This window comes from Myotis lucifugus, unplaced genomic scaffold (assembly GCF_000147115.1).
Source record: "Myotis lucifugus unplaced genomic scaffold, Myoluc2.0 scaffold_57, whole genome shotgun sequence".
Taxonomy (NCBI): Eukaryota; Metazoa; Chordata; class Mammalia; order Chiroptera; family Vespertilionidae; genus Myotis; species Myotis lucifugus.
The window spans coordinates 2,416,603-2,428,536 of record NW_005871105.1 but is presented as its reverse complement, the minus strand read 5'-3'; the positions used below and the strand labels follow the sequence as shown (position 1 = coordinate 2,428,536).

Here is an 11,934-nt window from a genome sequence, read left to right as displayed (position 1 = left end):
GTAAGAAAAGAATTCTTTTGAAAAGCCAGGCATCATTCCTGTTTTATTCTGATTTTTGTTTATATATTAGATTTACTTAAATCACCAGACCTGCAAAGTCTGATTTTTAAGTCTCTTCTGTACTTTTGGGAGAGCTATTTGTTAATATTTAATTTTTTAATACTTAAGCAGGGTGAACTCAGCCTGCTTTCTTATGGGTAACTGAAATGTATTGCAGCAGCTGCTGTGTGTCCTTAAATGGAGATGATTTTGGTTTCCTCCAAAGAAAGATAAAATCATTCTCTAGAGCAAAATCTCTCATTATTTAGAGAATCAACTAAAACTAATAGAAAAATATTTCTGCAAATACCTCCTGTGAACATTGCTAAGGGAAAATTTACAACTTAAAAGTAAAACCCAATGTTAAAAATACTGCATGAATAATGTTTGACATTTGCTCAGTGTTCTATAAGCATTTTTTTCTTTCAATCTTTTCATAATAAGAATCTCTTACTATCAATTGCCAGTGATGACTGAAATACATAACCTAGGCTCAAAATACAAGCATAAAGTGGTTTACAGTTATATCTGCTGAGAGACCGAGGATTCCAATCCAGATGTTGAGTTACAATTCATTGACAGTGGCATGTTTGAGTCTGCTTTAAGTTTACCTGCCAGATATACATTCATTTGAAAATGACGCTTAGGGGATAGCTCACTATAGTATAAGCACCTTTAGTTCTGGAAAGAGAATTAGTAATACTAGTAATATCTACTTGGATAAACGAAATAACTGCCATGGACTGAATAAAATATGCCATGAATATCTCACATGTTGCTGTATTTGCTTTAGAAGCATACATAGGTGTGACTCGCATGCATACACACCCACCTTAGAAGGATGTTAACGGTGTGTGTCAGAGTTGGTGAATAGACGCAGAAATTTACTTTTCAGATTTGTACAAAAGTGGGAGGTTTCTATTTACCCATTTCCTTTTGGTTAGCTGCTGCTCCTAATTATTATTAGTCCAAAGGGAGCTCTAAAAAGTGTTACATTTTAGTTTTAGCCTGATGCAGCCTAAACAGAAAGTTGTTTAATAAATAGGAGCATTGGTGAGCTACAATATAATCAGTAGAGTATTCTTCAAAAATTCCACAACGAGGGGCTGGAAACTGTTTTTGGAGGTGCTCTGTCAGAGTATTAATTTGGAGTCACACTATATAATTCGAATCCACTTGTGGTCACATGACCATATGCAGCTTCCCTTTGCTGCCTTGTCTATGGAATGGGTTTGTGGTGAGGGTTTAATGAGATGAAGTATGTGTAGTGACAGAAATTCTGCAACACAGTGTTCATTTAGTGTTAGTACTTACTTTCTCTTTTTCTTTAGAAGATGGTCCTTAATTAACCTACAGTCCATGGATAGAGTTCAATGGTCTTTAACTTGGATAAGAAAGATTACATGTTTATTTTTTACTAAACTCTACATGAGATATAGCCCTTCTTAAGATTTGACTATAGACCACAAACTGCAGAAATGTTAATACACTTGATGTCATGATAGCAATCTCAGAAAACTTCAGAGCTTTAAATACTGTTTATATTCCTCACTACTTTAAAATTACCATAATTAGACCTGCCTGTAAATATTGTAATTTAATGTATTAAAGAAGCTCAAGTATTACATCACAGATTTGTTTTTTAAAAAGAATTATTTAAGGATAATTCATTTTCTTTCTAGTGCTATGCTTTTTTTTTTTTTTTCAAGCTGGGTACAGTGAACTGTATTGATGGTGCATGACAAGGTACGGCTTCCTAACCTCCTCCCCTTCTTCAGGGGGCATTTAATTTTTTAGAACAATTCTAAATTTACAGAATTAATGCAAATATAGTACAGAGGGTTTCTGTGTACCCCACACACCATTTCCCCTGTTGTTAATGTTCTGTATTAGTATGGCACCTTTGTCATAAGAGTTGCACCAAGACAGATTATTTTAGCCAATACCCCTACTTTATTCAGATTTCCTCAGTTTTCTGTAGTGTCTTTTCCTTTTCCAGCATCCTATCCAGGATACCAGATTACATTTAGTGGTGACAGTTTCTCAGACTTTCCTTTTTTGATGACCCCAAACATTCTGAAGAGAGCCGGTCAGATATTCTGTAGAATGTTCCCCAGTTGGAATTTGTCTAATGTTTTTCTCGTGGTGAGACTGGGTAATGTGTTTTTGAGAGGAAGCCCATAGAGGTAAATGCCATTTTCATCACAAATCCAGTGTACATGCTGTCAACATGAGTTACCACTCTTATTGTTAAACCTTGATCACCTGGCTGAGCTGTAAGGTCCGTCTGGTTTCTACATTGTAAGGTTACTCCCTGACCCTCCTTACTGTATCCACAGAAGAAAGTCATTATGCATAGCCCACACTTACGTTTCCCTGCCTTTACAGTGGAATGTCTATAAACATTATTTGGAATCCTATGTATTTTATGTGTATAAAACATCTTAAGAACAAATCAATAGGCTTCAGCAGTCTTCCAGAAAAGTCCATGGCATGAAAAGTTGAGAATTCCTGTGTGAGAGCGCATTTCTGTAGCTGTCTGGGGCAGCCCTTATTTGAAAGAGGACTGACTTCTCACGCAGGCTCAAATCCGGACCTCTTAGTTTGCTTTTTTAGGCCCTGTCTTCCTAGCTTCATCTCTTATCACATTCCTTTGTATTGTGTGCTCTGGCCCTGTGCAGCTGCCAGCGACTCTCGGAACAGGCCATTGTTCTATTTTAAGCCTCCCTACTTTTTTGTAGGAATGTCCTTCTTACCAACCTTTCTGCCCATCAAGTGCTGTTTCAATTTATATCTGCTGTGCAGCCCTCCCTGCCTTCTGTCAAACAATTTTGCGTGTTCCTCTGTTATCATGTCTCTCTTTATTGCATTTATAAGTATATGTGCCTAGACTGCAGGCTTTTTGAGAGCTGATCCAATAACTCATATTTATACTGCTATTTATTCTGAATAGTATTACCTAGTACAGAACCTGGCTCATAATAATTCTTAAATACTGATTAAATGAGTGATTGGAAGAGTGAATAAAGGGAGAGTCAGGGAAGATTGCATTGTTGGTAGTGAATGAGTGGTCCTGCAGAAGTAAGTGTTAGGGACAATGATAAAATCCTCCATTTTAAGCTTATTGTAGTGGAGGAGGAAGAGGATGGGAGATTAGGGATTAGAGTAGAATAACTGGGAAAGTAACTTTTTTCTTGTCATTTAAAAAGGTTTAAATATATTTGGAGGGTAAGAGTGAAGGAAGGCAAAAAAAAAAAAAAAAAAAAGGAGTGAAGAGTGAAGGAAGGCCAAACCATAAGCACACATTCTCTAAACGTATTTATATTTTGGGCATTTTTATGTGATTATATATTAAATGAGTGTTGTTTTTACCGCATATCAATGTGCCATAATATATTGAATTAGTCTCTTATTTGATATTTGGTGATTTATAACTTTTGCCATTATAAAACATATATAAATAACCCTTGATGAACATCTGTGTAAATAAATTTGACCTTCCTTTGTCTTTTTTAGTCTTGACTCTATAAGCTTGTTATAACTAAATGTCAGTTTATTCAAGGATGATCAAGCTCTTAAATGAATTTGATTTGTATTTGAATTCCAATTTAGTAATTTTTGAAAGTTTTGGTAGTTAGGTGACAGCAGTTCCTTTTATATCAATAAACTTCTTTGATAAAATGATCTATGAATAGAATTTTTTTTGGTGAGGATTAGACTGAAACTGGTCAACATGCAGAGTGATATGACTGAATCACCCTACCCACTAAAGGAGTCACACTGTGGGTTTAGGTCAAGTGGCCTTTTTAACTGTGCTTCTGCGCTAAGGATGGGGAAGTTACCCTTACCTTGATTTAGGTCTGAGATTTTATATAAAGACTTTGATTTTAACATTTCAGTCCTTGATTGCCTCAGGTGGGACCCTCTGAAACATAATAGCCTTTGTCCTTCAGTTACACAATCCTCTTTAGGTTTCTAGAACACAATTTCAAAAGAACCTTGGTTTTTCAGTATAGATGCATTGTTTGAGAAGGTTATGTAAAGTGGATTTTGATATGTGGAACTCATGTTTACCTTATTAAGCAAGAGATATAAAGTGTCTTAGTGAAAAATATTAAGTTTAATTTCTTGATGTGGAGACATTGTAACTTTTTATCAGAAATATACTGAGAGTTGTACATTGTTTTAATATATCTCAGGACATCTCTGAATTAAAAGTTTATAAACACAGCCAAAGGATGTGAACATATCATCTGCTGTTTCCATTTGCCCTTGAGTCGGTCAAAGGTGGGTGGTAAGTGGGTTCCAGGACCAACCCTGCGTCAGTTTCCAGAGATGCTTTTGGCAGAGTTGTTTATTAGGCTTCTCTATTAATGTATTCATTTTTTAGGTTTATTGTTTAGTTGGGGCCATGATATCTGAAGAGTTTATTTTTGATTCCAGCATTAATATATTAACATTTAAAAATCTAACCTGAGAAAATAAAATATCTAAAAATTCAAAATTTGGCCCTAGCCGGTTTGGCTCAGTGGATAGAGCGTCGGCCTGCGGACTGAAAGGTCCCAGGTTCGATTCTGGTCAAGGGCATGTACCTAGGTTGTGGGCACATCCCCAGCAGGAGGTGTGCAGGAGGCAGCTGATTGATGTTTCTCTCTCATCGATGTTTCTAGCTCTCTATCCCTTTCCCTTCCTCTCTGTAAAAAATCAATAAAATATATTTAAAATAATTCAGAATTTGGATAATTAAAAATCTGTGTAATGTATGTGAGAGAATCAGAAAGTGCTGGAGACTTCACACCTCCAAAATAGAACCCAGTATGGCCACCAATGACTATCTTTCACATTTTTCTCTAAAATGCAAGCTAAAATTAAATTAGTCATGTAGATTACTCAGAGAGTTGCTGGGTCTGAGAGAAATGAAGCTAGATCAAGGCTGGAAAACATGATTTTTATTCAGATGTTAAGTTTGTGGACTGTTCTTTAAACTGTATCTTTAAAGTGTATATGTGTTAATACATCATTGCTCTAAAAATGATAATAGAGATTTTAATTAATGATAACTTGGAAGATGGCAGCCTTTTGTAGATAATTTTTAGATTGCTCAATATTTAGCAAAGATTGTTGGGTTCTGTGCTGAGTCCCAGGGGTTATAAAAGATTACGGCCTGGCTTACCATCATACAGACTAAACTGGAAAAGGAAACACTGTCCTGATTACTATCATAATACTCTAATTACAGTACCTTCCTGTGCTGTTGGAAATATTTTTAGATTTTTTTTTTGAAGGCTGAGAAATATACTTGAGGGATTATAGTTAATCAACTTGTTTTTGTTGTGTGCTATGGGCCAAGTAATAAACTAGGCTCAAATCACTAACATCTCTGGTTCTTAAACATTTTAGAAAAATATATGAAGGGATGTTAAATTGAACAGCAATCAACTTGTTCTGATTTTATAATCTTGAATTTGACTTGCTCCTCAGTCTTGGATATACTATTTTCCCCCTTCACTTTTGCATTGTGACTGTACTAAGATTGTGTGTTGTGCATGGATCTTTCCTTTGTTGACATTAAAAAAACACACCATGGTAATACAAACACTATTGGACATTAAACAAATTGAGAGGGAACATGTTCCTTCCTGGAAATAAAGGGTTTAATAGTAATTAGCTGTTTAGCACAGTGGAAATCAGTAATACCTCTAGGTTCTCTATTTTTATGCACATGTATTTTTATGACACAGAAAAAGAGATATACGCTCCTCTCATTAGTTTTTTTTTTTTTTATCATTTGTTTCTAGGGTCTATTACCATTGAAGATAGCGTAGAGTTAGTAATAAAGACAGAACAAAGAAATAATATCATTAACAGCTCAGTTCCTTCTATAATTTAAATTTCAAGTGTTAAGATGTGGACTTGGGTCTTTAATAGGTCACTATAAGGAAGAAGTTACAGATTGAATATTTTTAATATGTTTTTTGTTTTTTATTTTGTTAGAGAAAATGTGTAGTAATAGTAATATACTTCATAAATAATTACATGGACTTAGTTAATATAGAGATTTTTATTAAATGTACCACTCTCTTAGTAATATAGTAAGATACAGATTTTATTTTAATGCACAGTTCTTTTAGTAATCATATAATCCATGTTTTTCCTTTTCTTGCTGAATAAAAGCTCTTTAAATTCTATGTAATTTATAGTTCATTTTTATTTTTGAGCTTTATGAACTTATTTTGGGGTGAAGCATTATGATTATTTTACCAAAAAGCTCTTATAGGGTATCTCTTCAGATAGACTATTCCAGGAAACAGAGGAAGATTTGCTGTGCTATTTGACATGTTGTGAGTGGTGAATGAGCTAAGGAACAAAAGCAAATGAAGGCGAGATAACAAACTTGAAGAATCGCAGAGGTTGTATTCCAGCTAAGTGTGGTAGCGCTAGATTATCTAAATTTAACAGTATGTCCAGGACGAGACCAAGGAATTTGGAGCTATTTTCAGCTGCAAATAGAAAGCTTATTTTAGAAGCATGTTTGACCATTAAGTGACATTTTGGCAACTTTTCATATCACTGGGTCTCATCTAAGTAGCATGTATGTGGGTTGTTGTAGATGCCCACTATCCCTATTCAGTTATGAGTGTGGAAATTGCTATTTACAATAACAGGTAGATTGTATATGTATTATAGGCCTATGAATCTGGATGATTGCGTCTAGATGCAGAGAGTTATGATTCCTCCTTGGATGATAAACTACTATTTTCTTCTCTAAACTATCATTGCAACACTGTATCTTATGCATTTTTAGGTAGAACATCTAAATGAGGACTTCTCTTCTGTCCGAGTTTGGTAACTACCAAATATATATGAAAAATGTTTACTTGTGCCCTTACCGGTTTTGCTCAGTGGCTAGAGCGTCAGCCTGCGGACTGAGGGGTCCTGGGTTCGATTCCGGTCAAGGGCATGTACCTTGGTTGCGGGCACATCCCCAGTAGGAGTTGTGCAGGAGGCAGCTGACCGATGATTCTCTCTATTGATGTTTATAACTCTCTATCCTTCTCCCTTCCTCTCTGTAAAAAATCAATAAAATATATTTTAAAAAATGTTTACTTGTAAAAAGTGCCCTAGTTCCACCTGTACAGATTTTGATATGTTTGTTACTTTGATGACATCCTTTCTATTCCATACTTTAAATTAGCTCAGACACTTTTCATATTATGAAGGATTGTCCTCTATCTTTTTAAAAAATGTATAAATTTTTTTATTTCAGAGATAGAAATATCAATGATGAGAGTTACATTCCTTTGTAATTATCTTTTAGATCTCATGTTCATGTCAGTTGAAATTATGTTATTTAAAAGCTATAAATATAAATTGGGTATTCATCAATTTAAACTATTATGTTCTTCTTGATTACTCATATTGGCAACAGTCAAGTAGAAATATGACTAACTGCTTGAAATTCTGTGAACAACAGCATAATAATTTTCTACTTTATTGATATGTGAATTTTAAAACATTTTTTCTAGAAATATTCAAATATCTCTTCAGTGTCTTATTCAGCTTCTATCAAAGTGATACCTATGCTTTCTGGAATATTTTACTACCAATATATAACTGCCACAAAATGGTATGCCTCTCCTGAAAGTTATAATTTTATTGAATAGAAATTCTTATTTGTTTTCTTACTACTCAGGATAAAAATGTGTTACTAATGGGTCACAGGAGGAAAGGGTATTTGAATATAAACTACTTTTCTATTTTTTCATATTTTGAAGCAGGATTGTCCCTATCTTTTTTTAAAAAAATATATTTTATTGATTTTTTACAGAGAGGAAGGGAGAGGAATAGAGAGTTAGAAACATCGATGAGAGAGAAACATCGATCAGCCGCCTCCTGCACACTCCCCACTGGGGATGTGCCCGCAACCAAGGTACATGCCCTTGACCGGAATCGAACCTGGGACCCTTGAGTCCTCAGGCCGACGCTCTATCCACTGAGCCAAACCGGCCAGGGCTGTCCCTATCTTTTAAGAAATATGTATAGTTTATTGATTTTAGAGAGGAAGAGAGACATAGGAATATCAATGATGAGAGGGAGCCTCCCTACTGGGTATAGAGCCCATAACCCGGGCATGTGCCTGACTGGGAATTGCACCGTGACTCCTGGTTCATAGGTCACGCTCAGCCACTGAGCCACACTAGCAAGGCTGTACTCTATCTAACAGAAAACCTCTTTATTCTCCTAGAGCAGGGGTGGGGAACCTTCTTTCTGCCAAGGGCCATTTGAATATAACGTCATTGGTGGGCCATACAAAATTATCAACTTAAAAATTAGCCTGCTATATTTGGTCATTTAATTTGACCAGAGCCAGACCAAATGCCTTGTCAGAACCAGACCCAATGATTTTGTGAGCCTTATATATGGTCTGTGGGCCAGACATTCCCCACCCCTGTCCTAGAGTATCGACAATCTTTAAAACCAACTGTAGGTTGTTATAAGGGAGAAAAAATAATTTTATTTCTACCCTTCTGAGTTAGTTCTTAGCTGAGACCCCTGTAATAAAAGATGGTTAACCAGAGAAAAATCAATTTGTTAATATGTATATATCTCTCAGGTACACATGGAAGATACCCAGGGAAAAGGAGGGACTCAAAAAGACAATTGGGTTCCTTTTGGAGGATCTTCAGGCAGATGAATGGAGTTCAGAAAAGCCTCTCCCTGCATGTTTTTTTCAGTGCTTGCAGCTCAGAATAATGTCAAAGCAGCACATTTTGGAGCGGCATGCCCTGAAATCCCACAGTCATATTTCGACATACCAAAATATGGCACATACAGTATTTACTTCATCTGGTCGTTTATCTCAGTTATTGGCATGTGTGGAATAGCACTAAAGTGATGAAAAGATGAAACTAACATTGTGTCATATGTAGTGTACCTTTGAGTACTTAAATATTCTCCCCTAGCAGACAGGGTCTTCATTTCCCCTCAGTTCTACTTTAGAGAGAAAAAGTGTAAAGAAAAATAAAGTATAGGTATTCTATGTGGTAATTATATATTTTGTTTTTGTTGAGATCTAATGTCTCCACGCGAAATGCCTAACTGTATTAGCCTTAAGTGTAATAAGAGCTCCATTCTATTTAGTATTATATTTGGCAAGTCCTTTATGTAGTGGTCCATCCTGTCAGTGGTTCAAACCAAGTAGCATTAAACCAAGTAGTATTGTCATTTGCTTTTCTCTTGCAGACCTATTTTTTCCTTCTGTTTACTCCCTCTCTTTCTTGATGCCAAATCAAGAAAAGGCTTCTCCTTAGAAGTTGTTAGCATGGGACATTTTTTGAGATTACTTCTCTTCTTGAGAAGTTCATCGTCTATTGCCTAGGCACTTGTCTTACTCAAATAGGCACAAGATTATAAGGCAACATAGCTTCAAATATTATGGTATAGGTCTTTCCTGACGTGTGATGATCAGAAATGGAGGAGCCATTTTTAGATCTTTGGAAGAAGAGACCATAGATCTTTAAGCTACCTTACATGTTTTTTGTTAGGTGTGATAACAATGTATAAAACCAATATTTAATATATTTGTCAACTGGTAAAAGTATATTAATTAATATCTAACTCAGTATATAAATAAAATATAGTTATTTTTAGTCACCAAATAAATGATATATTTAGTATGATAAGCTATAGCACAATGTTTCACCAAATCATCCTGGTAATTTCCAGATTTTATGTTGAGTTTTGGAATTATTGATATGGTCTTTTGTTTTGCTTAGCTTTTATTGTTTTAATTTCTGTTTGAGCTACATTTGACAAAATAAACTTTATGAAATGATTTGCCTAATAAATTGATAGTCATTAAGTAACATGGAGTTGAAATAAGTAGAGACTTTCTCTTAATGTCAACAATATTTGTTTATGGTGCCGAATCTTCTCTTAGTTTCTAAGAGCAGTTAGTTTCGGTTGTTTTTTTTTTTCTAGCCCTTGTGATAAAATTTGCAAGACCTTCTTAGTTAATTAGACCATAGTAGAAGCAGAGTAACAATTTGGTGCTCTTTTGTTGTGCTGCCTGGGTATGAATACTAGCTCTTCCAACTAAATATATGTTGGTAGTAATGTTGAGCTGGCAGATTTGGGGGACTGACTAGTGCAGGAATCAATCAAACAGAAAGGATGTCATTTATGAATGAACAGGATCTTGAGAGGCCCTTTTTTATGTGCCAAGAAGTAACTATTTTTTGTACGATGGAAGGTCCTGGGCAGTGGCCTGGGGAGTGGAGAGGACATTCGGGGGGTTTGGGCAGTAGCTAGTTACCAACCACAGTGAAAGTAACTTAGTATTGTAACAACTAACATATCTGTATTGGTGTATACTAGCTGAATATAAGCCTGAGTTGTATGTTAGGCAAGGGAAAGAATGAAATGCAGAGATATGGTATCTGATTAACCTGCTCCTGTAACACTTTGTGTCACACTCCAAATATCTGCCCACCTGACAGTGATGTACTCTGTTATAACCTAGTTTCTTCTCTTAGTCTGTTCACCTTGCCCTGTCTTTCTGCCCGAAACATCCCGTCCAATATACTTGGCAATCATCTTAACTTGAAGGGTTAATCTAGGACTAGCTGATGTCACACAATTAGTGGTTTATTCAGAACTAGGTCTTGTCAGTATCATCTTTGGAAAAAAAGATAAAAATATCGTTGCACATTTGAACTCTTTTAAAGTTGCTTTGTGGTGTTTATATAGCATCATTTAGCTTGACAAGGAATTTATGTTCCTACTTGATTTACCAATGTATTAGTTTCCTGGAGTTGCCATAACAAAGAACACACACCAGGTAACTTAAACAACAGAAATGGAATGTCTCACAGATCTAGAGGTTTGAAGTCCCAAATCATGGTGTCAGCAGAGTTGGTTCCTTCTGAGGCCTGTGAAGCAAGAATCCGTTCCAGGCCAAGTTTCTAGTACTTCTCTGGCAATCTTTTGTTTTCCTTGGCCTGTAGATATGTCACTTCAATCTCTGCTTTCATCTTTGCATGATTAAAATGTCTCTCCCCTCTGCATGTGCATGTCTGTGTTCAGCTTTCCCTTTCTCATGGAACATTAGTCATACTGGGTTAGGGCCCACCCTGATGACTTCATGCTAACTTGACCATATCTGCAAAAACCCTCTTTCTGAGATGTTTGGGGGTTAGCACTTCAACATATCCTTTTGACGGGACACAGTTCAACCCAATACACCAGTATTAAACTTTTGTTTCAGCAATAGAAGTTTGAGGATATCTGTCATGTTGGTTTTTATGGTCGTTGATATGTTTTAAATATCTCAAATTTTTCTTAAATTCTAGGAATATTTTTTTTTCTAAATGATATTTATACAATGGCCAGTAGACACCTAGATTATCTGCCTAATAGTTATATTGTCTATGGATATATTTTCTATGGTTATATTTACTACGTTGTGCAAACATTTTAGCTTTTGAAATTTTAATGTAATTAAATGATGATGTGATGAATGACAATTTGAAATCTGAATGCTACAGACACTGTTTTTACTTCCTTTTGGAAACCCTTCTGGTAATATTTGTCTAGTCTAGCCATTGTATATTCCTTTACTGCACTCCTTCTTTAGGAAATGATGAATCTCTTTTCCAGAAAGCTTCCACAAGATAATGAGAACAAGATTTTATATATAGTAATACAATAAGCCAGATTAACTGTTCCATTGTCACTAGTTCTTCCTTAGACTTGTACATTTACTTTGGAACTTCCTTGATGGTTTTCAAGTTATGTTGTATTCACAAGTATGATTTCAGATAGTCTTTAAAATTTTTTCAAAGGTGGAGTTCTCCTTTTTTTAATGAAAATCATTGGGAAATACTAGTTGCTATA

At 35.4% G+C, this 11,934-nt stretch overlaps 1 protein-coding gene across 1 annotated transcript in view; it reads left to right on the top strand.

Annotated features, from left to right (window-relative positions):
- Positions 1-11,934, top strand: part of CEP85L (centrosomal protein 85 like) — a 77,860-nt gene that overhangs the window by 37,885 nt on the left and 28,041 nt on the right. The gene's annotated exons all lie outside the window — the stretch shown is intronic.